This window comes from Caretta caretta, chromosome 24, assembly GCF_965140235.1.
Source record: "Caretta caretta isolate rCarCar2 chromosome 24, rCarCar1.hap1, whole genome shotgun sequence".
Lineage (NCBI taxonomy): Eukaryota > Metazoa > Chordata > Testudines > Cheloniidae > Caretta > Caretta caretta.
Genome location: NC_134229.1, coordinates 5,067,858 through 5,092,789, shown reverse-complemented (window position 1 = coordinate 5,092,789; position 24,932 = coordinate 5,067,858). Strand labels below are relative to the sequence as shown.

Genomic DNA, 24,932 nt, shown 5'->3' with positions numbered 1-24,932 from the left:
GCCTCTTGGAGAGGTGGATTTAATGGAGTGCCGGAAGAACCCCTTCCATCGCTGTAGTAAGTGACTACAGCAGCCTCGCTGCAGCTGTGCTGGTGTAGACGTACCCTGAAGCTTGGGTGGATCAAAAGCCAAGAAACATACTTGTAGGGAATGACGATGCAGGGAGTTTGGCCAGATGCTTAATGAATCTTCTCCATCGCTAACACGTCCGATGCTGCCATGGAGTTTTCCCCCAGCTGATGAAGCAAAACTGTCTTTGAATGATTTTTTTTTTTATTGCCGTGGGTCCCAAGCAGGGAGGGAGGATGGTCCTTTGGTTAAGGTAGTGGCTGTGGGTTCGGTTCATCTCTGCCGTAGACTCATTGCATGATCTTGGAAAGGTTGCACAAGATTGGCTTTTCTAAAGGGCTCCGCTCCCAGCCAGGCACCTGTACGAATTAACCTGATAGTGACTGAGCTTTTGAAAACCTGGCATTAATCTCACTGTGCCTCAATTCTTCAGCTACAAAGTGAGGTGGATGATTTTCCTGTCTCCCGCCCTTTGTCTTATTTGTTGCGGTCAAAGGGTATAGCAAAGCGATGTGCCAAACATGGCTCAGTGGGGAATAGAACTGAGGTCTTCTGAATCTCAGTCCTGGTCCCTATCCAGTGAGCCAGACTGCCTCTGGTTATTTTAAGGGCAGGGAATGTGTCTTGCTATGCATCTGTGCTGCGCCTAGCGAAATGGGGCCCCGATCTCAGTTGGTGCATGCCTCTGTGTATTATTGGTAATACACATTAATAAATGGAGTCCCCAAACAATCACTCGTTAACTGGCTCTCTGTTACTGTGGCAGCCTGCCTGCAAGAGCTCTGAGACTTAAGTTAATATGATTTGCACTGCCTAGATTTTGTGCAGTCTGATATTTACCAAAGGACTGAAACACCTAGATTACCACATTAGCACATCTTTGACTGCATGCATAAGCAGCATACCTATCGGCCTTGTGCTTAGGCAGATCTTATTGTCCTCCGCACAGCTTCTCTGTTCCGTTACATCCACAAGGTCCTCATTAAGGACTGAAACCGAGTTTTCAGCACTTAGGAGGTTTGGAGCGCTAAGTGTGCAGGTTGGTTCTCCTAATGCAGGGTTTGTGCTGGTATGGGATTTATGGGCCTTTGGGGCATGTCCATACTAGGCTCAAAGATATTTAAAAAACACCTAACTAACATGTTTTAAAACCCTCGTGTAGACAGGACAAGATGTGTGGTAACACATGTTAGCCGGTTAAGATGACGTCTAGGAGGGAACCTAGTGTTCACTGTCACTAGTGAAAATGTTTTACGATACAATTTGCCTTGTCTGCATGAGGTTTTTAAACCATGTTAGTTAAAACGTGTTAGCTAATGTGACTTAACACTCCCCCCCTCCCCTTTTATCCTAGTGTGGATAAGCTCTGTGTGTCTGTGTAAGCCGTTGTTCAGTGTGTATCACATGTGCATAAAAGGCTATCATATTAGAGTGGCACTGTTTTAAACTCCCTTTGCACTGGTCTAAATGACAGCATAAAAGTCTTTGTTCTCTTGCGCACATGGGGACACTCAGGAAAATGAATCCAAATTAACTAACGGTGTGAATTTAATTTGGATAGTTTCAGAGTAGCAGCTGTGTTAAGTCTGTATCCGCAAAAAGAAAAGGAGGACTTGTGGCACCTTAGAGACTAACGAATTTATTTGAGCATAAGCTTTCGTGAGCTACAGCTCACTTCATCGGATTAGTTAAACCACATTAAACACCCGTGCGGATACTCTCATTTGGATTTAAAATGGCCTTCATTTGGTTTAGCTTAATTAATTTTGGAAGTGAATTAAGATAAAAGGTGAATTAAGATAACCCAAATTAAGGGCACTTCAATTCTCAATGAGAGTGTTCACACAGACATTTAATGCGGTTTAACTAATCCCCCGGAAAAATTAATTCAGATTAATTTTCCTGTGTCCCCAAGGGCTCACGCACAGAGAAAAGAGGGCTTAAAGTTGTCGTAAATTACACTTTAAGGCCCCATTGGACTGCTTGGGCAGCGTAAATAGGCTTTAGTGCAACTGAGAATCAGGCCCAAAGTGCAGGCCATCAGAGAATCAGGCCCATACATAGCAGTGGAGGAGGACGGTTAGCACTGGCTCACATTCGTTGTTTAGGGTGATGCTGTGCTAAAGCTAACTATAGTATTATATAACACTGCAGCGTACCTGGCATGTGATTAACTGAAGGCCTTTAAATCATTAATGCCTCATGAGCTTTGCAGCCGTCCAGGTCTGCTGGTAAGTAGGTCAAAAATTAGCTAAGAAAACTGAGCGGTGACTCCTTTGATTGGACGTGAATGTGGTTGTCGATTAGATGTTGTGACCTTTTTGCCTCGGTGTTGACACATGCTGGAAGTGCATGGTGTTTGGAGCTGCAGCGTGGGCAGTCGCACCGAGGCTGGTATCTGACATTTCTGTGCCAGGTTGATTTCGAGTTCACGAGTACATCTCTTAGCGATGTCCTGGGTTTCAGAGGTTTAAGTTTAGCCGCATACTGGGAAGGGCACGAGGCAGCATTGGGCAACATTAACTCCACGCTAACAAAGTTTGGGGGCAGGTAATTTACTTAGATTTCACAGGCACATCTCTTTAAAAATCTCCTGCAGTAGATACAGAGTTTTAATCAACTATAAAATGGGTACCATAAATCCTTAAGTAAAACCACTAGGCGCATAGTCTAGTGGATAAAGCACTGGATAAGGAGTCAGGACACCTGGGTTCTCTTTGGGTATGTCTACGCTGCATTGTAAACCCAGGTCTGTGGGACTCGGTGTTTCCAAGCCACTTCTTGAGTGTCCATGTTGCATTGTAGACCTGGGATTACAGTTGGTGGACCCAGATCTCATAGCCCTGCTAACGCATCCACACTGCACTATGCCGAGCTTCTGACTCGGGTCTCTGGCTTGAGCTGAGTCCACATTGCACAATAGCAGGGCTTGGCCCAGAGTCTCAGTGGGACTTGGGCTCTCACCCTCCCTCCGCAGCAGGGCGTTAGGCTAGGGTTGCCAACTTTGTAATCACAGAAACCCAAACACCCTTGCCCTGCCCCTTCATCAAGGCGCCGCCCCTGCCCCTTCTCTGAGGCCCCACCCCTGCTCACTCCACCCCCCCTTTCTCTGTTGCTTGCTCTCCCCCACTCTCGCTCATTCGCTCATTTGCACTGGTCTGGGGCCGAGGGGTTTGGAGTGTGGGAGGGGGCTCCGGGCTGGGGCAGGGGATTGGGGTGTGTGGGGGGGTGCAGGCTCTGGGCTGGGGCTGAGGATGAGACATTTCGGGTGCAGGAGAGGGCTCAGCCAGGGTCCCTTTTCGACCAGGTGTTCCAGTCAAAAACCGGACACTTGGCAACTCTACGTTAGGCCCCTGGTCCTGAGCGCTTGCTGACCCATGTCACACTGATTTGTGTATGGGCAGAAGGAGGCTTGGGCTCAAACCTGAGTCAGATCCCAGGCTTAGTGTGCAGGGTAGACAGACCCTTTTTGCCTCTAACACCAACCAGCCTTCTGAGACCTGTATTCTGTCCTGAAGGCGGCAAAATCCAGGCTCTGGGAAACTGAGGCAGGCAATGAGTTCCAACCCCTAGTCAACTTAGGGGGGCTGTTAGCTTGCGGCCATAGAGGGTTGCAACTACAAGAAGGGACCCAAAATAGTTAGAGGGATATAAGTCAAAACAAACAGAGGGAGAAGAGAGCATCAGGACTCCTGGGTTCTTTCCCTGTCTCTGTGAGGGAGTAGGGCCAGCTGCTTAGGATGGGGGGGAGGGGAGCCTGGGAATCAGGACTCCTGAGTTCTATACAGCAGGAGTTCTCAACGTTTTTCTTTCGGACACATCCTCAACGTGCTATAAAATGTTTTCTGCATATAAAAGCCAGGGCCAGCATTAGGGGGTAGCAAGCAGGGCCGTAGCCTGGGGCCCCACACCCTGGTGGGTCCTGCGAAGCTAAGTTGCTCAGGCTTCGGCTTCAGCCCCGGGTAGTGGGGCTAGGTCCGGACCCCTGGCTGCAGTCCTGGGCCCAATGAGTCTAACGCCGGCCATGCTGGGCGGACCCCACTGAAACCTGCTCACGGCCCCCTAGTTGTGAAGCACTGCTATACAGAGCTCTGGAAGGGAGTGTAGTCAAGTGTTTGGAGCAGGGAGGACTAGAAATCAGGATTTCTGGTTCTGTTCCCAGCTCTGGGAGGGAGTATGGCCAAGTGGTTAGAACTATAGCGACTTCTGGATTCTCTTTCTGGCTCTCACGCTGATTTACTGTGGGCAAGTCTCTTAGCCGCTGTTACTCCTCAGTAAAATAGGAGTAATAGCGCCTTGCAGTGGAGCTGTAAGGGTTAATTACCACTTGTAAAGTGCCCGGAGGTCTGCCAGAGTGCTGGGTAATTCAGAAGCACCGTGGCTGGCTGGCAGAGAGGTTTGGCACTGCTAAATTGCCTGGACCAGTAGGTGTCACTGTGGGTCAAAGTTCCATTCTGTAGGGCAAATATGAAAAACATAGGGCCGGAGTCTCCGTTGTCCTGTGTCTTGCGTCACCAGGTACGCCCATGCAAAGTGGGCGTGTGCTGTGCACTTTGCCCGGGTGTAGATGACTGCCCGAGGCGCAGGGCAAGAGACTGTCAGGCCCTCTGTGTCCTTGGTTCAGCTCTAAAATCAATTCAACACCAGTGTCTGCCCACCTCTCCCGCCCTGTATGTTCTCATTGCCAAGTTCGCCTGCTGAATCCTCTGGCCAGGAACGGGGGAGCAGGGTGGAGATGGTATGCTGGGTGCAGAGTGGCTAAGGGAGGCATCATAGGGTAGGAGGTAGGGGTCGGGAGCATGGCTGTACGTGATAGAGGCAATGCAGCTCAGTCAATAGGGTCTGGGCTTGGGAGCTAAGACTCATGGGTTCTGTTTCCAATTCTGCTGTTCGCGCTCTGTGGCAAGTGGTGCTGTGCCTCAGTTTCCCCTTCAGCAAGAGGCTTGTAATGATGCTTGCAGGGCACTGCGAGAGCCTCAGCTGGCAAACTCTGTAAAGTCCCAAGGGCACCGCTGCTCTCTGCCGTGCCGTGCATCCTCAGATGGTGTGAGCTGGTTTGGCTCCATTGATAGGATCTTGCATGGGTGGGTGGGTGGGCTGGGGAGCATTCCTGCTGCGTCCAGTTGTGTGGGGGGAGTGGGGCATTCCTGCTGCGTCCAGATGTTTGGGGGGAGAGGGGCATTCCTGCTGCATCCACGTGTGGGAGGAGGGGTGGATTCATGTTGATTCTACTAGGGTGGGGAGTGGGGGGGCCCGAGAGTCCTGCTGCAGCCAGGTACTTGCCAGCCCAGGTCAGTGCAACGTTTTTTGTAGATGTCCCAAATATTTGGCTTGTTAACATTTTCCGTTGCACAGCAACTGGCTGTTGAGGCGCCTGTCTCAGCCCGATGACTTGTTTACATTGGGCTCCATGCTAAATCCCCATTCTTCTTACACCTCCCGCTCCTACTCGTCACCCCCCTGCCCACTCACCCCCCTCCAGCATCCATCCAGCTGTCAGTTTCACTTCTGTATCCGCCCTGGCAAGAAGGAAGTTGGCCAGTGAGAGCGAAACTCAGCGGCTCTAACGGTCACACATCACCCCACGTTCTCTCCTTTGCATCCCACGGGCCTGGCGTGGCCTGTGGCCCCTCTCCCAACACCTGCTGCGTCGTCCGTCAAGCTGCTCTGTTGCTGTTCCACCAATCCTCCTTGCCACTCAACAATTGTCCCTCTGGCTCGGTGCGTCTTGACCTAGCCCATACCGTGACCCCAGGCTAAAACATGAACATGTTTCAGGGACCCACCCAACCAGCAATAAAGAAAGGGGGAGGGATGATGCTTCCCCAACACCTGTTCACATCCACCAGGTGGAGCAACTATGGTCTGTCTATCTTGGGGACTTTTATGGTCCCCATTTTACAGATGGGGAAACTGAGGCACAGAGAGACTAAATGACTTGCCTAAGGTTGCTCAGGGAGTCTGTGGGAGAGCGGGGACTTGAATCCCAGTTTCTGGTGGCCTGCAACTTGACTCCAACCGCTGGATCGTCCGTCCTTTCCTAACCTGTCTTTCTCCCTCTTCTGCTTGCTCTCTCTCTTTGTAGCTATGACTTCGCAGCAAAAAAAGGTGTGTTTTTAAGCCCAGAGAGTTATCTCAAGATTACCTTACCCCTATATCCCCCAGCTGTGTTTGGTGTATAGTGTTGACCTCGACTACTTAAATCAAGCTAAGAGCCACCTCTGCCTTGTCTCCACTAGGATTTTATGCTGGGGTAGCTATCTCCATGTGAAACACACACCTGTCTGGGCAGTGAAGACCTAGCCTTCCTCTCTATCTAATCCACTGTCTTCCTCATTATTGTTTGTATTCAGGTAGTAGCAACCAGCCTTTGGGGGCCTGTACCTACACACAGTGTCACACTGTGAGTGGTGCTGCCCCCCAAAGAATATACCACCTGCACAAATGAGACAGACAAAGGGTGAGGGGTAAAGCAAAGGATTTAGGTAGCAGGCCAGCATCAGAGCTAAGACTAGTCCCATGGTGGGATCCTCAGCTCAATACCCGATCCACTGGACCTCCTTGTTAGCTTCTTCGTTTTCTCTTTCTGTGGGACAGATCCTCAGCTCAGCATCCTTGACGTCAGTGGAGCTGTGCTGATTTATGCCGGCGGGGGATCTGGCCCAATACATTTGTCTAAAAGAAAAGGAGGACTTGTGGCACCTTAGAGACTAACCAATTTATTTGAGCATAAGCTTTCGTGAGCTACAGCTCACTTCATCGGATGCATACTGTGGAAAGTACAGAAGATCTTTTTATACACACAAAGCATGAAAAAATGGGTGTTTACCACTACAAAAGGTTTTCTCTCCCCCCACCCCACTCTCCTGCTGGTAATAGCTTATCTAAAGTGATCACTCTCCTTACAATGTGTATGTAATCAAGTTGGGCCATTTCCAGCACAAATCCAGGTTTTCTCTCCCCCCCCCACAAGCCCACTCTCCGGTTGGTAATAGTAATTTCCCCTTGTCGTCTCCCCCCCCCCCCCCCCCCCCCCCCCCCGACGTTCTTGTTAAACCCTGGATTTGTGCTGGAAATGGCCCAACTTGATTATCATACACATTGTAAGGAGAGTGATCACTTTAGATAAGCTATTACCAGCAGGAGAATGGGGTGGGGGGAGAGAGAACCTTTTGTAGTGGTAAACACCCATTTTTTCATGCTTTGTGTGTATAAAAAGATCTTCTACACTTTCCACGGTATGCATCCGATGAAGTGAGCTATAGCTCACGAAAGCTTTTGCTCAAATAAATTGGTTAGTCTCTAAGGTGCCACAAGTCCTCCTTTTCTTTTTGCGAATACAGACTAACACGGCTGTTACTCTGAAACCTACATTTGTCTAGTTAGTCTCCAGTGTCCATTTGTATCTCTCCCTTCTTTCCTAGTCTGCTCTCTCTTTCCTCGGCTTCTACAGCTCCTGCTACCATGGACTCTAGGGTCTGGTTTCCAGAGCACCCGCAATTCCAACCCCAACCTCTGAGGCTTCTCAGCACCGCTGAGAACCAGGCCCCTAGAGGCCGGGGGTAAACATAGCTCCCTCTTTCCATGACAGCTCCCCATTAGTGCGCTGCCTGCCCCTGTTCTCTCAGCTGCAGTAACTTTCCTAGGGGAGTACGCGTCTGGGAAATCCACGGCCTTCTCCATATCCGTTCTGCTGGGGAAGCTTTGTCCGTCCTCCCACCGCCCCCACTTTCCGATCTCTTCACAAGATTTCCTTCCTTCTTGTCTTCTGAAGGCAGCGCAGAGGCAGAAGCCCCATTTGGCCCAATGCAGAGCTGGGGAAACTCCCTCTGCCCAGGGCGAGCTGTCTGCACCTCGGAGCCTTTGAATATTGGGCCACATGTTTATTGGCCTGAGATGGAGAAGAGCTGATTCTTATTGGTTTTGGTCACGCTCTGGCTGTGCAAAGGGACCTTAAAGCGAGCATATAGGTGTTTTCTCCTCCCATTAAGGCCTCTTTACGCTGGCAGAGTGGTGTAATGGAGCCTTTATGGAATGAGAATGAGGTCCTGACTTGCTCTGTGTTAAGTTTGGCCCGTTGGAAGCCAGGAAGCCAGGTACCCAGGGGCCCTCAAAAATCAGAGATGGCTTAGGAGCCGCATGCTCCCCGAATGATGGGGAAGTTTGGGTCGGAGACCAAATGTTGTGGTCCAGGCTCGTTGCTAGAGGAAACTCAAAAAAAGGGAAGGGGAGGTTGTGGTAATGCCACGCTTCCCCCACCACAATCTGGGCCTAGTTCTCAGTCGCACTCCGATTCCTTTAGGCTGCTCTGACAGAGTAAAGTGGTTGGAAATGCACCCCTTAGAATCTCCCCAGGGCAGAGGGCCTTCCCGGCGGGTGTGGAGCTGGCATAAGGGATCTGCTCCCAGCCTCTGGTGGAGGGGGTGGATTGGGGGCATGGTTGAAGTGCAACACACTATGGGTACTCGCTGCTTCCCAGGTCCCATAGGGGACTGTGAGGAGCAAAGCATAAGTTAGAGCAGCCCCGAGGTTGCTCTAGCTGATACCAGGGGCCAGAGCACAGAGGTGGCTTAAATCCACCTTTTCCCACCCCACTCTGCCCCTATCCTGAGCGCAGGAACAGAGGACCTGAAAATCAGGCTCTGTGTCTTAACAGATGCCCCCTAAGCTAAGCATGAAAGTCGCTCTGCTGTGAGCCCCATGGTCTCTGGGGAAACCGCTTTTAAGAAACTCTCCATGGGGAGTTGGTCTTTTGCAGCCATTAGCCACATCCTCCTGCCTTATCCAAGCAGGGCCGTCCAAGGAATGCAGTAGAGAGTCTCGTTCCCATGTCCCCGGCGATTCACATCAGTGGCTTCATTGGCTCACGACTGATTTAATGATGGGGCCGGGACTTTGTTCGAATGACCGAAAGACTTCAGCCTTTGGGTGGAGGTTAGCAGGGGTTAACCTGTCGGGTGGAGCAGGTCTTGAGGGTTGTCATTAGCAGCTGGCTATGACACATGGGGCCGTTGGTTGCACAAACAGCTTGTTCCACAAGAGGCAAATTTCCAAAGAACGTGCACCTACCAGAGCTCCCTATCACAGACTGGCATAACATAGCAAATCCTCACAGAAGGGAGGGAAGTGTGGGTTAATGGCTCGAGCAGGGGTCTGGGGGTCAGGACCCTTGGGCCTTGTCTGTGCACTAAAGATGTATTGCTTTAACTAACCCTACAGCAATACAACCCCCCCACCCCCCTAGTGTGGATGCAGTTATATTGGTAAAAAAGTGCTTATACAAGTATAGCTTATATATGGCAAGGGGAATAAGCTATACTGGTCTAAGGCACCGTTATACCAGTCATACTCCGTCCACACTGGGGTGGTCCTGGTATTACTGTATTGGTGAAAAAAATCAGTCCCCTGTCCAACATAGTTACCCCAGGAACAACACTGTGTGTAGGCCAGCGCTTGGTTCTAGTCCTGGCTCTGCAGGAGGGTATGGCCTAGTGGTGAGAGTGGGTAGACTGGTGATTCAGACTCCTGGGTTCTCTTCCTGGCTCTATCACTGCCTTGGTGTTCCCTTTCAGTCTGTCTGTCTGATCCTCTTTGTGTCTGTTTCCGTCTCTGCCGAAATAAAGGGAGTCGCACCTGCCACAGCGGGGCGAAAGAGAAGCACTTTCCGTTTTCAGAAAGGAACAATTTTCCCTTTATTCAGGATCTTTTTCAAAAGCTTTTGTCCAACATTTTCTTTTTCCCCCTCCTCCCCTTCCCTTTCCTCCCTCTCTCCCCCCTTCCCCATTTTTTCCTGAAAAGGACGGGGGAGGAGAAGAAGAAACAAATACACCCCCCCACCCCCAAAAGCCAACCCTGAAAATATTTTGTTTTCAGGTTCTGCCAAAATGATTATTTTTTTGGACAAATATTTCCGTTGTCCAAAAAAAAAAAAAAGCCATTTTAACATGACATGTGAGCCAAATACGGCTGGATTAGACTTCTTGCTGTGAGCTCCTAAATTCTGTCTGTTTGAACCACTGTAGTCCCAGCCTGGGATGCAGATTGGCCAAAGTGCTCACTCCCCCTCTTCTCCCCACCCCGCTGCTGCACCACAGTGCACTACGTGACCTTTTGAAATCTCCCAGAATGCACTGCTTCCGGGAGTTGTGCCAGGTGTGGCATGATAAATACCCAGAGGGCATTGCAATGGAAACTCTAGCACGGAGCCAGGCAAACTTGCAAAGGTTCTTAATGCAAACCAACGAGGTTCATGCGGGGGGGCTGAGCTGTCTGTGCTTAAAACAGTCCCCGCCAGTGGGTCAGTAACTGTTAGCATAGTTGCAGCCCTCGGGGGGAAAGGTGCTTCCGAGGGAATGAACAGAACAGGGCAATTACGGAGTAATCCATCCCCTGTCATCCAGTCCCAGCTTCTGGCATGTAGATGAATTAGGAAGGTGCTTGGAGCCTCCTGACTCTGAAGCCAGGGAGTTTTGCCATTGATTTAATTGGGCTTTGGAGTAGGCTCTCATAAATCCAACCCCCTGCTTTCTCAAGAACCACCTGTCAGGTTAAACTATCCTGTGACTAATCCAGGGTAACTGAGGGCTTCTGAGGTGTCACCGTGTTGTATGTCATAGCCAGTGGAAATGTCGTAGCAGTAGTGGGAATAGAACCCACAGTCTCTTGATCCAAGAGTTTAAGGAGAATCGCCATTAACTGATAGCAATATAGGGCATAGGACACACAGACAAGAAGTTCCAATTGAACGCACTGACTAGAGGATGATAAATGTGCATGTGCACACTCTCTGAACCCCTCCCCCAATCATTACAATACATTTTAAGGCATGTATTTTAACCGGGAGGGGCGATTAACCACTGGAACAAACTACCACAGGAAGTGGTACATTCTCCATCTTTTGAGGTCCTCCAATCAAGACTGGCTGTTTTTCTGGAAGAGGTGCTGGATCCAAACACAAGTTATTGGGCTCAGTACAGGGCACCTGGGTGAAATGTAATGGTCTGGGCTATACAGGAGTTACACAGACTAGGTGATCTTATGGTTCCTTTAGGCCTTAAACTCTGTGAATGAATTACAGCACATGACTGGCTTTGCCATGAATAAAAGCTGTCTGCTCTCCTCAATTCCAACCTGTTCCCAGGGAACATTGTGTGATTCCTGTATTATTTCCCAAAAGCTATAAATCTCACTTGCCAGCTCCAGTCCAGCACAGGGTTCTGAGCGACCAAAAATCTTTACCACTTGATGGCTTGGTACCTTTCGGTGGCCTTTAATGTGAAATGTCTTGGGGGGGTGGGTGTCAGGTCTCTGTCCAGTTGCTGCCGGGAGGAGTCTTCATGTCACCGCTCAGCAGACAAGCCAAAGTTCCAGTGGGATTCAGGGTAGACATGTCTTTCTAAGGAGCTTCTTGCCTCATCAAGTGCTGCTCCATAGGGTGGAATGGGCTATTAGCCGTGTGTCAGGACCCTAGAGACTTGGATTCAATTTCTAGCTATGTTATAGACTTCAGGTGTGACCACAGGCAAATCTCTTAATACCTCCTGTGTAAAATAAATATACCAGTTAGAGGCTAAGGTCAGATTGGCAGGGACCTTGGATTTTTTCCACCTTGCTCTGCAGCCTGGGGTGTGGGTCACTTGCGAGGGTCATCGGGGTATATCTCACTTAATCAAGTCTCTGCCATTGCCAGGGCTTGGGGCGTTGGTGCATCTTGGTCCCTCCTGTTCTCTTCCTGTGGCACATCATAGTCTCCTGTGGGCTGTGATACTTTGGTCTAATTTCAGTTGTTGGGTTTAGCGTGTGGGTGCTGGGTGCTGGTTTGTGGCCTGTGATACACAGGAGGTCAAACTAGATGGTCTGGTGGCCGCTTCTGGCCTTAAACTCTGCGGGTCTGTCTACACTGCAGTGTAAGCCCAGTGTTAGGAGAACTCGAGTTAACAAATCCTGGGTTTGTTAACCTGGGGCTGGAGAGTCTACATTCATTTGTAACCCTAGGTTAGGAATTGTTGAACCCTGAGTCCCATCCTGGGGTGGCAGCATCTTCACTGCGTTGTGCGGGCCTGAGTCCCACCATCCATATCCGAGAGTTCCAAGCACCCTCCCAAAAGGTAGCCAGTCCACCTTTGTTCGTGGTGCAGTGTGGAAAAGCTTAGCTGTCCACCAAACTTGACCGGCCAGAGGACTAAGAAAGTTTGCCCGTGGGTCCTGGGATTATGGGGTACTTGTGGCGGACTCCCAGAGCATGAGTCCAGTGTGAGTGAGTCTACATTGCAAAGCAACAGGGCTTGAACCCTGGGTCCCGGCTTGCCTCAGGCTTGGATCTTCCACCCCTGTGGGGTCCTGGGACCCTAGATCCAAGCCCTGGGTTAGTGCGATTTGTGTGTAGACAGAACGGGGGTTAGGCTTGAGCCTGAGTTCAAACTCTGGGCTTACCCTGTAGTGTAGACATTCCCTGAGGCCCTATGACTGAGATCAGGATGCTGATAGGTGCTGCACAGACACGTAGGGCGAGACAGTCCCTGCCCTCATGAGCTTACAATTAACTACACAAAACAGATAAAGGGGAAGCAAAGAAGGGTAGCAACTTCCCCAAAGACAGACGGCCAATCGGTAACTGCAGACCCACGTGTTACAGGCCAGCGCTCTGATCATTTATCTGCATTGCTTCTGGCCTGCCATTTTGGGGTTTCATTATGCTGGGAGCTTTACATACCCACAGGCATGACAATCCCCTCTCCGAAGAGCTGGGGTTCCGATCCTGAAACATATGTAGGTGCCCAACTTCCAGTGAAATAAATTGAAGTTAGGAACCTACAGACCTTTGAGGATTTGCGCTGGCAGTCCAAAAGATAAGATGTAGTGGTGGTGGAAATCAAGAAGGTGGGGGGTAGGAAGAAAGGACTAATGATGTTTTAGCACTGACTAGCTGTGTGTCACAATTCTTAGTCACTCCGTAGCAGTCAAACACAATGAGCCACGTGGCCAGCAGTTCCCAGAGGGCTGCGATTGTTTACAGTCATAGTAACGAGAGACAGAAAAATCTTCCAATCTGTAAAAGGTTGTTGTAAAGGGGATGGCGATCAATTGTTCTCTGTGCTTACTGGGGATGGGACAAACTTGCAGGAAGGGAAACTTAGGTTGGCTATTAGGAAAAACATTCTGCCTTAAGGTGGTTAAGCATTGGACCAGGGAACTAAGGGAGGTTGTGGAATCCCATCATTGGAGGTTTTTAAGAACAGATTGGGCTAACTCCTGCCAGAGATGGTCTAGATATATTTGATCCTGCAGGGGGGGGGGTGGGTGGGTGAACTAGGTGACCTCCTGAGCTCTGTTCCAGCCCGACAGCTCTATGATTAATAGAACAATTTGTTCCATTAAAATGTCTCTCTAAATAAACCGAAACAATTTTTTTTTTTTTTTGCTATCTATTCTGTGGTCTTTGTAAACAATAGCTGGCGTTTCTATAACACTTGCCAGGCTCTTGTGGTTAAGAGACCAAGTGGTTAAGGCATGGCTTGAGATGCTGGAGCTCTGGGTTTAAGTTCCAGCTCTGCTACAGGCTTCCTGTGCGATCTTGGGCAAGTCACCTAGTCTGTCTCTGTGCATCAGCGCCCCTTCTGTCCAATGGAGGTAACACCACACCCGTGAGGTTATGTCAAAGAGCATGAGGTGCTCAGACAGTGAGGTAATGGAGGCCAGATGTCTATGACAGACAGAGGCCAAAGGACACTTGATTGATATACAGGTGTGGTCTATAATTAAAAATTAGATCAACCTAGTGACATCCTGACTTAGGGCTGTGAAGAATGATGTGCCCCAAGCACCCTAGTTAGGTCAGCCTAACCCCCAGTGTAGACGCGGCTCGGTGAATTCTTCTGTCCACCGAGCTACCGCTGTTTGGAGCTGTGGATTTATTACAATGAAGGAAAGCCCCCCCCCCTTCTGAAGGGAGATGTGGTAGCATTTGTAGTGTAGAGATAGCCGTAGTCCAGGTTATTGAGCCTCATTTCCTCTGCCCCTTGAACAGTCATTTCCACCAGTGCAAAGTGGGGGGGGAGGGGTAGCTCAGTGGTTTGAGCATTGGCCTGCTAAACCCAGGGTTGTGAGTTCAATCCTTGAGGGGGCCATTTAGGGATCTGGGGCAAAAATTGGGGATTGGTCCTGCTTTGAGCAGGGGGTTGGACTAGATGACCTTCCAACCCTGATAGTCTATGATTCTATGAAAGTGGGTCTAAAATGCTGCCAGATGAGAAAAGTAGCTTTTCACACCCACTTTGTGCTCACTTGACCCTGGTGGAAATAACTGCACAAGGTGCAAGGCAGCATAGGATCAAGCACTATGTATAATATAGTGACCCCTTCACTCGCCACTGAAATGCTTCCACCTCTGAGCAGGAATGCAGCAGCTGTTTTAGCAACATGGGGCAACACTGCCCAGCAACTGCGGGAGGGAAGTGAAAGATACACTCAACTCAGGGCTGCCAACACTTGTGATTTTTATCACGGCCCTCATGATAATTTGGTGTTTTAAAGCCCCAGCTCCTGGACTCAAGAAATAAAATCTCAGCTTTCATTTTCTTCAAAAAAAGTAAGTTTCTAGCCCTTGTGCTTGCAACGAAAAGCTTGAAAATGTGGCTGCTGAAAGCTCCAAAAGGAGAAGGCAAATAAAAAGAACCCAAATGTATAGTTTAAATAATACCCTCTGTCTTAAAAAATCATATCTCAGGATATTTTGGGGCCCTGTCTCGTGACTTTTGAATGCCCGGTGGTTGCAACACTGTTAACTGCTGGAGGGAATTTAAGCCTGGGGTATACACAGGTTTTGTGCTGGTATCACTATGCCGGTTCGGGCGTAATATTTTACTGAAACCCGTACAATCGCCAGTGTGCATGCACTGGTCCCTTTATACTGATATAACTTATTTCCCTTTCTGCAAAGGAATAAGCTACACCAATATAAGCACTTGACACTAGTATAACTGTGTCCAGACTGGGGGGTTCGCATCGCTGTAATTGTACTGGTTATCCGTGCGCACACGGGAGCTAGAGTGTAATTACCCAAAGTGGGATTTGGCCGGGACATTAGGGTTAACACCCTGACTCCTATGTGTGATACCTCGGTAGGCCAGGTGTTGCTGTGGGTCGTATGTATGGTCTGAAAGACAGAACCCAGCTCCACTCAGATAAGGGGGGCTGCTGGCCTGGAATGACCCTGATTAGCTGGAGATCTGAAAGGATTGCCGTGCGTGGAGTGCAGGGATGTGTTTGCTGCAGGCAAGAGCTTGCAGAGTTGCATGTTCATCTGCCTTTTAGAGCCCCTGTGGATGTGCTCGGAAGCCAGCACAGCGGCAGGGGAGGAGGGTGGAGGTGTGGGGAGAGGACGCGGTTAGGGCTCAGCGTTGTAGAGCAAACCCTGCACAGTGACCTAAACCACATATTCACACATCCTCCACCCACACAGCAGCCCCCATCCCTTCACTCTGCAGGGTGTTGGGAAATTGCTCTCTGCCCAGGTCACGGGGCACTCAGACCAACGCCGAATGCCCCTTTCAAGAGCACTCATTTTCAGAGCAGCTGTGGCCTCTGCAGAGGTCACTGGGAGCGGCACATGCCAATACGGTAACACCTAGAGGCCCCAGCTGAGATCGGGGCCCATCATGCTTGGTGCTGCACAAACCAGTAGTGAAAGATGGCCCCTGCCCCAAAGAGCTTCCAGTCTAAACAGGCAAAAGGGAAAGCAAGTGGATTGGCCAGGATCATACAGGGAGCCTATGGGAGAGCCAGGAATTAAATCCCTCTCACCTGAGTTCCAGCCCAGTGCCTTACCATAAGACCCAGACTTCCTCCCTTTGAAAATCCCCCGCACCCCTTGTGACAGAGTAATTGATCAGATCTGGAGCTTTAATTTCTTTGGACTGCTCCTCTCTGTTAAGGGAAGCGATGGGCCAGAATCTGAGCTGACTTGAACTTAACACAAAATGTAGCCCATAAAGTGCCGGGAAACTGTTTGAGGTTAATTATGCATCATATTTCTGTTGCTGCCCCAGATCCAGCAGAGGAATAGGGTTGGAATCTCCCTCCACCCCTTCTCTGTCAATTTTAACTAAGGAGATTTGCTTCAGAAGCTGGAAAACTTTGTAGCTCATATGTCTGAAGGGATCTGGCCCTCACGTTTCAAGGTTTGATGCATTCTGACAGCTAGAAAGCAGTCTGTGCTTCACCTGTTTTGGGGAATTACGTACAGCATCTTCCTATCCCAGGCCATTTGGTGAGGAGATATTTGTTACAGCGAAGGCCTCGGGTTCGAGATGGGGTCATGAACTGAACCCCCCGCTGGCTTCCAACAGACCTGAGCTGTGCTGGGGGTAGGAGGGCTTGGATGAGGTTCGATGCTGTGCGGTTCTTTGGCCCATCTGTGCTCGGGCTGAATTTTGTAACGTCAGGAAATGAGCTGGTGAGGGGTAGACGGCTCAGTGAGAGGAAGGCTGGCTTTGTGGTTAAAGCAGAGGACTCAGACAAAGTGGGCTCCATTCCCAGCTCTGCTGCAGACTCCTTGTGTGACCTTGGACCAATCACTTAGGTCTGGTCTGCACTGAAAACTTAGGTTGGCCTTGCTACGTCGCTCAGGGGTGGAAAAAATTCAATTCTCCCCCCCAAGAGGCATAGTTAAGCTGACCTAAGCCCTGGTGTAAACAAACGCTTGGCCAATGGAAGAATTCTTCCGCCAACCTAGCTACTGCCTCTCCCTGGGGTGGATTCACTACGGCGATGGGAAAAACCCCTTCGTTCACTATAGCAACTGTCTACACTACAGCGGCCCAACATGGGGCCTCTATTATGTCTACACTACAGCGGCCCAGCTGTGGCACCATAGTGAAGCCGCTTCCTTCATCTGTGGAAGGGGCTTTTCTACTGATGTACTTAATCTACCTCTCCGAGAGGCGGTTGGAAGAATCGTACCTGGGTTCCTGTCTGTTTCGAGTCACAAGGGAAACGAGTTTGGTGATGTCGTTTAGTTGCCAGTGGGATGCACGGCCTCCAAAACCAGGGCCTGATTTCCAGAGGTGCTGAGCAGACGCAACCCGAGTTGAAGTCAATGGGAGGAGCTGTCGGTGCTCAGCACCTTTGCAAACCAGCCCAGGGTGGCCTCTGGTGGGCTTCCACCACTAGAGTCCTTGGGTTGAGGCAGATCCCAGACTGACGTGCAGCGGCTGCGCTCTGTGTTTGGTAGGGCTGGTTGAAAACGTTCCATCTGAACCATGTTTTGACAGGACACTGGGTTTTTGATTTAATTAAATGTTTCAGCAAAAGTGTCAGTTTTCCATGACAAATGTTGATGTTTTCTTCAAAAAATTGAAGGCCAAACCCTAAAGTATTTCAATTTGGCTATGCTGTGGCAGTACCTTGTGGTATTAGTTGTTCGACTGTCTCATGTCCCCATTCTCCAGTCTGGGTTGATCTCCCCTAGCCACACTGCGTTTCCCATCATGAACCATGACTTCCAAAAAAAGTATAGGAGTACTTGTGGCACCTTAGAGACTAACAAATTTTCACATCCGATGACGTGAGCTGTAGCTCATGAAAGCTTATGCTCAAATAAATTTGTGAGTGATTTTCCACTGAATGCATCGGATAAAGTGAGCTGTAGTTCGCGAAAGCTTATGCTCAAATAAATTGATTAGTCTCTAAGGTGCCACAAGTACTCCTTTTCTTTTTGTGAATACAGACTAACACGGCTGCTCCTCTGAAACATGACTTCCAAGAGTACTCGAGATTTACACCAGTGCGGCTGAGAGCAGAATGTGCAAACTGCACAGACCTGAAGCATTAGCCGCAGTGGGTTATGCAATCTTTGACTGCTCAGGCTTTGTAACACCTGAATTCAACCTGAGGCACTGTGGGCTATTCAGCTGTGTCTTTCAGTCCACCAGCTATTCCTGAACAGCTGGCAGGGTGGACAGCTGGTTTTCCATTTCTTAAAGCTTTAAGATCATATTTTTTACAGGGTTTCTTTCTTTCTGTCTTTCTTGCCTGCAAGGTCTTGTGTCCCTCAGCTCCAAGGAGTAGAGAGCCCTTAGACTTGCAGGATCAGAGTCTTAGCTGCCTTTCTGTCAGGATTCTTGTAATTGTCAGCCAGGTCAGAACAAATATCTGGATGAAATCCTCCAAACTAAACACATAAATGACTGCACAGAGTATGAACACTGAGATCCCAGCCCCTCAGGGACAAGGGATGCCCTGACAGGACAGGAGCCCTGATTCCCGGTATCCCCTTATACCCAGGTCAGGACAGAATATGCACTTTACCTGCATTCGTCACTTTATCCCCTTGGAACTGACAGCCATTTCCCTTTTTCAGTTTGATTGACGGGCAATGGCTACAAATTGCCGACTGGAGTGAGCTGAAGATGCAGCCGTCTGACTAACAGGTAGGAGGGAAAATCCCTATTTAATACCCGCTATTGGTTGTTTGTTTTTTTTTTTGACAAAGAGAAGACTTTTGGGAACAGATCCCCAGTGGGGGGTTAATTGGGGCAGCTCCTTTGGGATCAGTGGGCCAGGTCCCTATCTGGTGCAGATTAGTGCAGCTCCCGAAAGAAGGAGCGCGTCGCCAGTTTACAGCAGCTGAGGATCTGACCCCTAATTATTAACTAGTATTTTGTTTCAAGGCAGAAAGCAATAGGGGGAAAAATAGCAGGTTTCCTCCCTGTCCAGTGTGGTGTTCTGTAAATGGGCATGGGGCCATTGATGTCAATGGGCCAGATCTCCAGCGGGTGCAAACCAGAGTCACTCCCTTGAAATTCAGCTGAAGTCCTGCTTCAGTCTCTCCAGGGCATCTTCCTTCTTAATGGGACAAGATTGTGGGTCTCTGGCTTGTATTTCGTAAGCCTCCATTTCCCTGCAGAGCCCTGGCCAGTTGGTCCACGGGGCAAAAGGTTTTGGGACCCCAGCATTGGTGGGAACTTGGGGGGCGGGTACACAGGGTAGAGGATGAAGTGGTTTCAGGAGAGAATCTTTCTTCTGCCTGGGCTGCGGGGAAAACCTGGAGAGCTGCTAGGTTTAGGGAGTGTGTGTCCTGTGTGCTCCACCCTTCCAATTATGGCAGTGTCTTCCGTCTGGCCTGCTGTTTGCCGAGAGCGAGCGAGAAGGCAGAAATTTCCCCTCCCTATTTGGAAGGAGAGGCTGAGCTGAGATCACATTTCCTGTGGTCAAACTGGAGGGGGTAGTAACAGTTTGATGTGCAGCTATTCGACAGCACGAGGCTGCCCACCCCCTATGCGGCTTTGCCAGCCTCCGCTGGTGAGCCCTGCGTGAGGTTTGTGGCCAAATCTCCGTTTGTTACCAGTTGCAGGCAATAGGTGGTATGGTAACTGCCTAATCCGTCTTGAACAAAGGCTGAGGATTCAGTTCATAAAGAGAACTTGCATGCTGGGGCGGAAGGAGTGGGGGGCTCTGTAGCCGAAACGAATCGGACAGTGGCCGGGGAGCAGCTAAGGGACTGTCCTAGGGTCAAATCAGAGAACTGGTGCCACCCCTACAACTTCTGGGGAAATGCACCTATCCTTTTAAGTAGCTAATGGGATCCAGAGCCTATAAGGCGTTGGTTTGAATCCAGCCCAGGTGTGTAGCGAGTGAAACCATTGCCATCTGAGGGGTGCTGTGTGGTCTTTGTGTGAAACTAGTTAGCTGGGGCTCAGCCCAGGCCCTGGCTGGCTGCGGTCCTGCTTGCCACCTGCTGGCACTAGTTAGCCCTTGTGCAGTCAGTTACACTCGTACAAAGTGGGAGGGAAGTGCTACTGGGTCAGAACTGTACAGCCACTTTGCACTGATGCAAATGACCGCACAAGGTGCAGAGCAGGAGGGGAGCGGGCTCTGAATTCCCCTCATCCCTGAAAGAGACGGTCCCACCGGACTCAGAAGTGTGGCACATTGGCAGGGGGCCATCTGCATGGGAATCGCACCGGACCGATGGCCATGCTGTACCTGTTCTCTGTGTGTGTGTGGGTGTAAACAGAGGTCTTCACTCATCAGTGCATTCACAAGCAATTTAAAGGGGCCTTAAAGTGATCTTAAATTATAGTTGCTTCCCCTTTAAGGCCCCTTTGCACCACTCTGGCAGCATGAAGGGGCCTTAGTGTAAAAGACAATCTAGCCATGAATCCACATGACAGGCCAGATTCCCAGTTACACTAGTCTGGCAGTGCAAAGGGGCCTTTAACATACATGCAACTATAATTTATACCTATTTTAATAACAATGATAATCCCTAGCTCTTATATGCTGTATCGCTTTTCATCCGTAGCTCTCAAAATGCTTTACAAAGGAGGTCAGCATCATTATCCCCATTTCACATGGGGAAACCGAGGCACAGAGCGCTGAAGTGTCGTGTCCAAGGTCACCCAGCAGACCTGTGACCGAGCCAGGGACAGAGCCCAGGTGCTCTAAATACTAGGTTACAATGCTTTTAAGGCCCTTATATGCTGCCAGAGAGGTGTAATGCGGCCTCAAGGCTTCTTTATACACCCGCTACACACGGTCAGACTGAGAGGACATTTCAAGTGGGGTCCCACAGGGTGCATCCTGGGTCCAGTACTATTCAATATTTGCATTAACAGAGTAGAGAGTACACTTATACAATTTACGGATGGCATCAAGCCTGGAGCGGTTGCAAGCGCTTTGGAGAACAGGCTGAAAACTCAAAATGATCGTGATAAACGGGAGAATTGGTCTGAATTCAGCCAGGTGGAATTTGGGAAAGAGAAGGGAAAGTGATACATGTGGGAGGGGAAAATCAAATGCATAATACACAATGGGGAATAACTGGCGGGCGGCAGTACTGCTGAAAAGGATCTGGGAGTTATCGTGGATCAAAACTGGAATGTGAGTCAACCGTGTGAAAAGGCGTTCTGGGATGTATTCACAGGAGCGTCCTATGGAAGAGGCTGGCCGTAACTGTTCTGCCGTACTCGGCACTGGCGAGGTCTCAGCTGGAGCAATGGAACAGGCTACCAAGGGAGAGGCTGGAGAATTCTCATCCCTGGAGGTTTTTAAGAACAGGTTAAACAAGCATCTGTCAGGGATGGTCTAGTTATATTTAATCCTGCCCTGGTGCAAGGGGATGGGCTAGATCAGTGTTTCTCAACGTCTGGTCCGTGGACCGGCGCCGGTCTCTGAGATCTCCCTGGCACAGTTTAGGATGGCAGCAAGCTGGTCCTTGGTATCAAAAAGGTTGACAAACACTGGTCTAGATAGGGAGTACTTGTGGCACCTTAGAGACTAACCAGTTTATTTGAGCATAAGCTTTTGTGAGCTACAGCTCACTTCATCACGAAAGCTTATGCTCAAATAGATTTGTTGGTCTCTAAGGTGCCACATGTCCTCCTTTTCTTTTTGCGAATACAGCCTAACACGGCTGTTACTCTGAAAACTGGTCTGGATAGGTTTCAGAGGAGCAGCCGTGTTAGTCTGTATTCGCAAAAAGAAAAGGAGGACTTGTGGCACCTTAGAGGCTAACCAATTTATTTGATCATAAGCTTTCGTGAGCTACAGCTCACTTCATCGGTCTAGAGAACATCCAGCCCTACATTTCTATGGTTCTGTGGGAAGTTGTACCATTTGAACTGTCCTGGTGTAGATGAAGGGATATAACCCCCTCCTGTGGAAGCAGTTCTGCTGGTATAAAAGTGCTTGAACTGGTATTGCTATTCCCATAAAGGAAGGAGAAAAAGTGATTCTGGTATAAGGCACCTTTACCCTCACATAGCTGCATCCACAGTAGGAGTTGTACTGTATTTTGGTAGCAAATCACAGCCCTAACTGACATCGTTTTACCAGTATAAAACCTGTGCGTAGAGCACACCTGAGTGTGAGTCGGAATCAGGCCAGTGTCATTGGCACTGGTGGAAAGTGTCTGCACTAGTGTAAAGTGCCTTTGGGGTTTGGTAGTGTTTTACATCCACTCTGCATTGGTTTAAGTGGATACACGACCCGAAGAACGACATAGAATCAGATCCTTAAATCTTCTCACAACAAGGCTCTCGGATGTGTGTGTTTATCGGGAAGGATACTCACTCAAAAGTTCTGTAGCTGGTCAAAGAGTCCCACAAAAACCACTGAGTGGATGTCTCCAAGCCGCTATTCCTTCAGCCGCATCCCGAATGGGATAAGTCCTGTCAACAAGGTTGTAAGTTTTCCACGTCAAAAGACATTGCAATAAACAAAGAACAAGATGAGCGCAGATTTGGCCATAATGGCTGGGCTTGTTAATGCAAGAACTCAGGCGTGGGCAGAAAACCTGGTCTTCTGCTGTGCCAGCTTGCAGGGGTCTGGGAGCAGTGCTGATTAGAGATAACTACAGGGCCAGATCCTGAGCTGGTGTAAATCAGCTGCAGCTCCCCTGAAGACAGTAGAGCTAGACGGAATGACATCAGCTGGGTATCATGTGCCTCTTAGGACCAACGTCTGAATTCCCGTTTATACTAAGGCCTTTCATGCCACTGTGATAAAGTAAAAGGGTTTTAAAGCAGTTGTGAGTGTAACAGATTGACACCCACTTCAATGCCCCTTTGTAAATAGGAATCATGCCCCAGATGTCTGTGTAAAGGGTGTGGCCATGAAGCTATTGGACGGAAGAGAGGAATCTCAGAGCATCTATTTTTCTGTCAAATAATTCTTTGCCTTTATGGGAAGACCTCTCACCTGAGGCTTTCAAAGTGCTCTGCAAACATTCGTTACAACCCTGAGAGCTAGTTAAGTATCATCACCCATTTATAAATGGAGAAACCGAGGCACGAATATAGTGACGGGAGTTTCCCACGACCACACTGAGATGAGGTGGCAGACCTGGGCAGACCCAGGTTTTTCTCTGCTCTAACCACTAGACTCCACTCCTCTCCAATGCCAGGAGCCCCAACTCCCTGTCCTGTGCTCTAACCACTAGACAACATTCCCTTCCTGTGAAAGCAGATTGTATACTTGGTCTCATCCATCATGAAATATAAGTGTGAAAAGACTCTTATCCTGTCCCTGTCTCCTTCCCTTCCCCGGAAATTAGGATTGCTGGTGGCATTAACGGGGGGGAGGCAGGGTGGTGTCGGAACAGTTTAAAAGAGGGTATTTTTTTTCTAGAACTTGTATCCCTGTTTATTGCTGTTACAGTAAATGTTTGTATCTCCATTGTCTGTAATGAGGTTGTGGGTAGAGACAAGTCCGGGTAACCGTTTTATGAGGGTTTTATGGTTTCATGTAATGTATATTCTGTATCTGATATTAAAATCAATACAAGGAGAGATTTTAAACATAATCTGACACCAGCCCTCGAAGTGGGCGGTGGGGCGGTGGCGTTGGGTTATTTTCTCTGCTGAGCAAGCAGGTTTTGCTGGATGTTCAGAAGAGGATTGAGATGGCTTTTTAATATCAGATCGGGGGCAGATAATAAACTTGAGATCATAGTGGCTGCATATGGAAAAGACCGGGTGAGATCATTGTCCATTCCCTTGCAAGGTCAAGATGGAGGGCCTAATTCTGGTCGAAATGACACCGGAATAAACCATGGAGAGATGCCAGTGTAAAATCAGTATAAAGATCCCGTAGTATCTCACGAGGTGGAAGATCTGCTGGATCGTAATGTGGTGTTTATTACTATTATTATTATGTGTTACAGAAGTGCATAAAGGCCTCAGCCAAGATCAGGACTAAATGCTGCACAGACATGTAAAGAGAGACTGTTCCCAGCCTTGAGAGCTTACGGTCTAAGGGCACGTCTACACTAAGGATGCTACATCGGCAGAGCAGCCGTGCTGCCGCTCTGTCGCCGTAGTGTAGACTCGTGCTGCCTCAACAGAAGGAGTTTTTCTGTTGCGGTAGGTAATCCGCCTCCCCGAGCGATGGGGAATTCCTCCATCAACCCAGCCCCTTCTACTCCTGGGGGTAGGTCAGCTTAACTATGGTGCTCGGGGTGTGGATTTTTCACACCCCTAAGCAATGTAGGTGTGTCCACCTCATTTTCAGTGTAGATCAGGCTGGGATGTAGAAAATAGAATCAGGCCGTATGAACCAGGCCTGGTCTACCCCTAAAACTTAGGTTGACCTAACTGCATCGTTCAGGGCTGTGAAAAATTTTGCGCCTCATGTGACATAGTTAGGTTGACCTCACCCCAGGGGACGATGACGGAAGAATTCTTCCGGTGACCTAGCTACCATCGCTTCTCGTTGAGGTGGATTAACGACATCGATGGACAAGCCCCGTCCGTCGATGCAGGAAGCATCCACGCTACAGCGACGCACAGCGCCAGAGCTGGGTCACTGTAGCGTAGGTACACCTCTTGATTCACAAAGGTATGTAGGTGCCTTGCTCCCATCGGATTCACATAGGGACTAAGGTTGCACAGCGGGTTTGTAACAGGGCCAGGAGCTGAACCCAGCTTCCCCATCCTATTTCTTACCCACCTGGCCATTCTTTCCATTTTTGTTGTGAATCCTGATCTGCACATTCCTTGTCTACGCTAGAAAGTTTTGTAAGTTTAACCATACTGGTGAAACTAAACCGATAAACCCCTTCTAGTGTGGACGCAGCTACATTGGTATAAAAGAGCTTATTCGGGTATAGCTTATGCTGGTTCAAGAACAGCTGAGTGTACAGGTATGAAGTCCAGTTAGACTGGTGTAATTGGATCCACATTAGGACTTATACTGGCTAAAGTTATATTGGTATAAAATCACCCACCTAACCAACCTAGCTATGTTGGTATAACTCCTCCAGTGTCGACCAGGCCTCAGTTCCAAAGTGGTGCTGTTTGGAGGACACGGGTTGTCGCCGGGTGTCCAGACATAGGCTTCAGTTGTAGGGCAGAAGGTCCCAGGAC

The 24,932-nt window shown here is 49.3% G+C and overlaps 1 protein-coding gene across 6 annotated transcripts in view; it reads left to right on the top strand.

Moving 5' to 3' along the window:
• MEF2D (myocyte enhancer factor 2D) overlaps positions 1–24,932 on the top strand; it is a 170,255-nt gene that overhangs the window by 35,784 nt on the left and 109,539 nt on the right. For all 6 annotated transcript variants that reach the window (XM_075122926.1, XM_075122925.1, XM_075122924.1 and 3 more), the window contains one exon: positions 18,428–18,497. The gene's annotated coding sequence lies outside the window, so the exon portion shown is untranslated. The remainder of the gene's footprint in view (positions 1–18,427; positions 18,498–24,932) is intronic.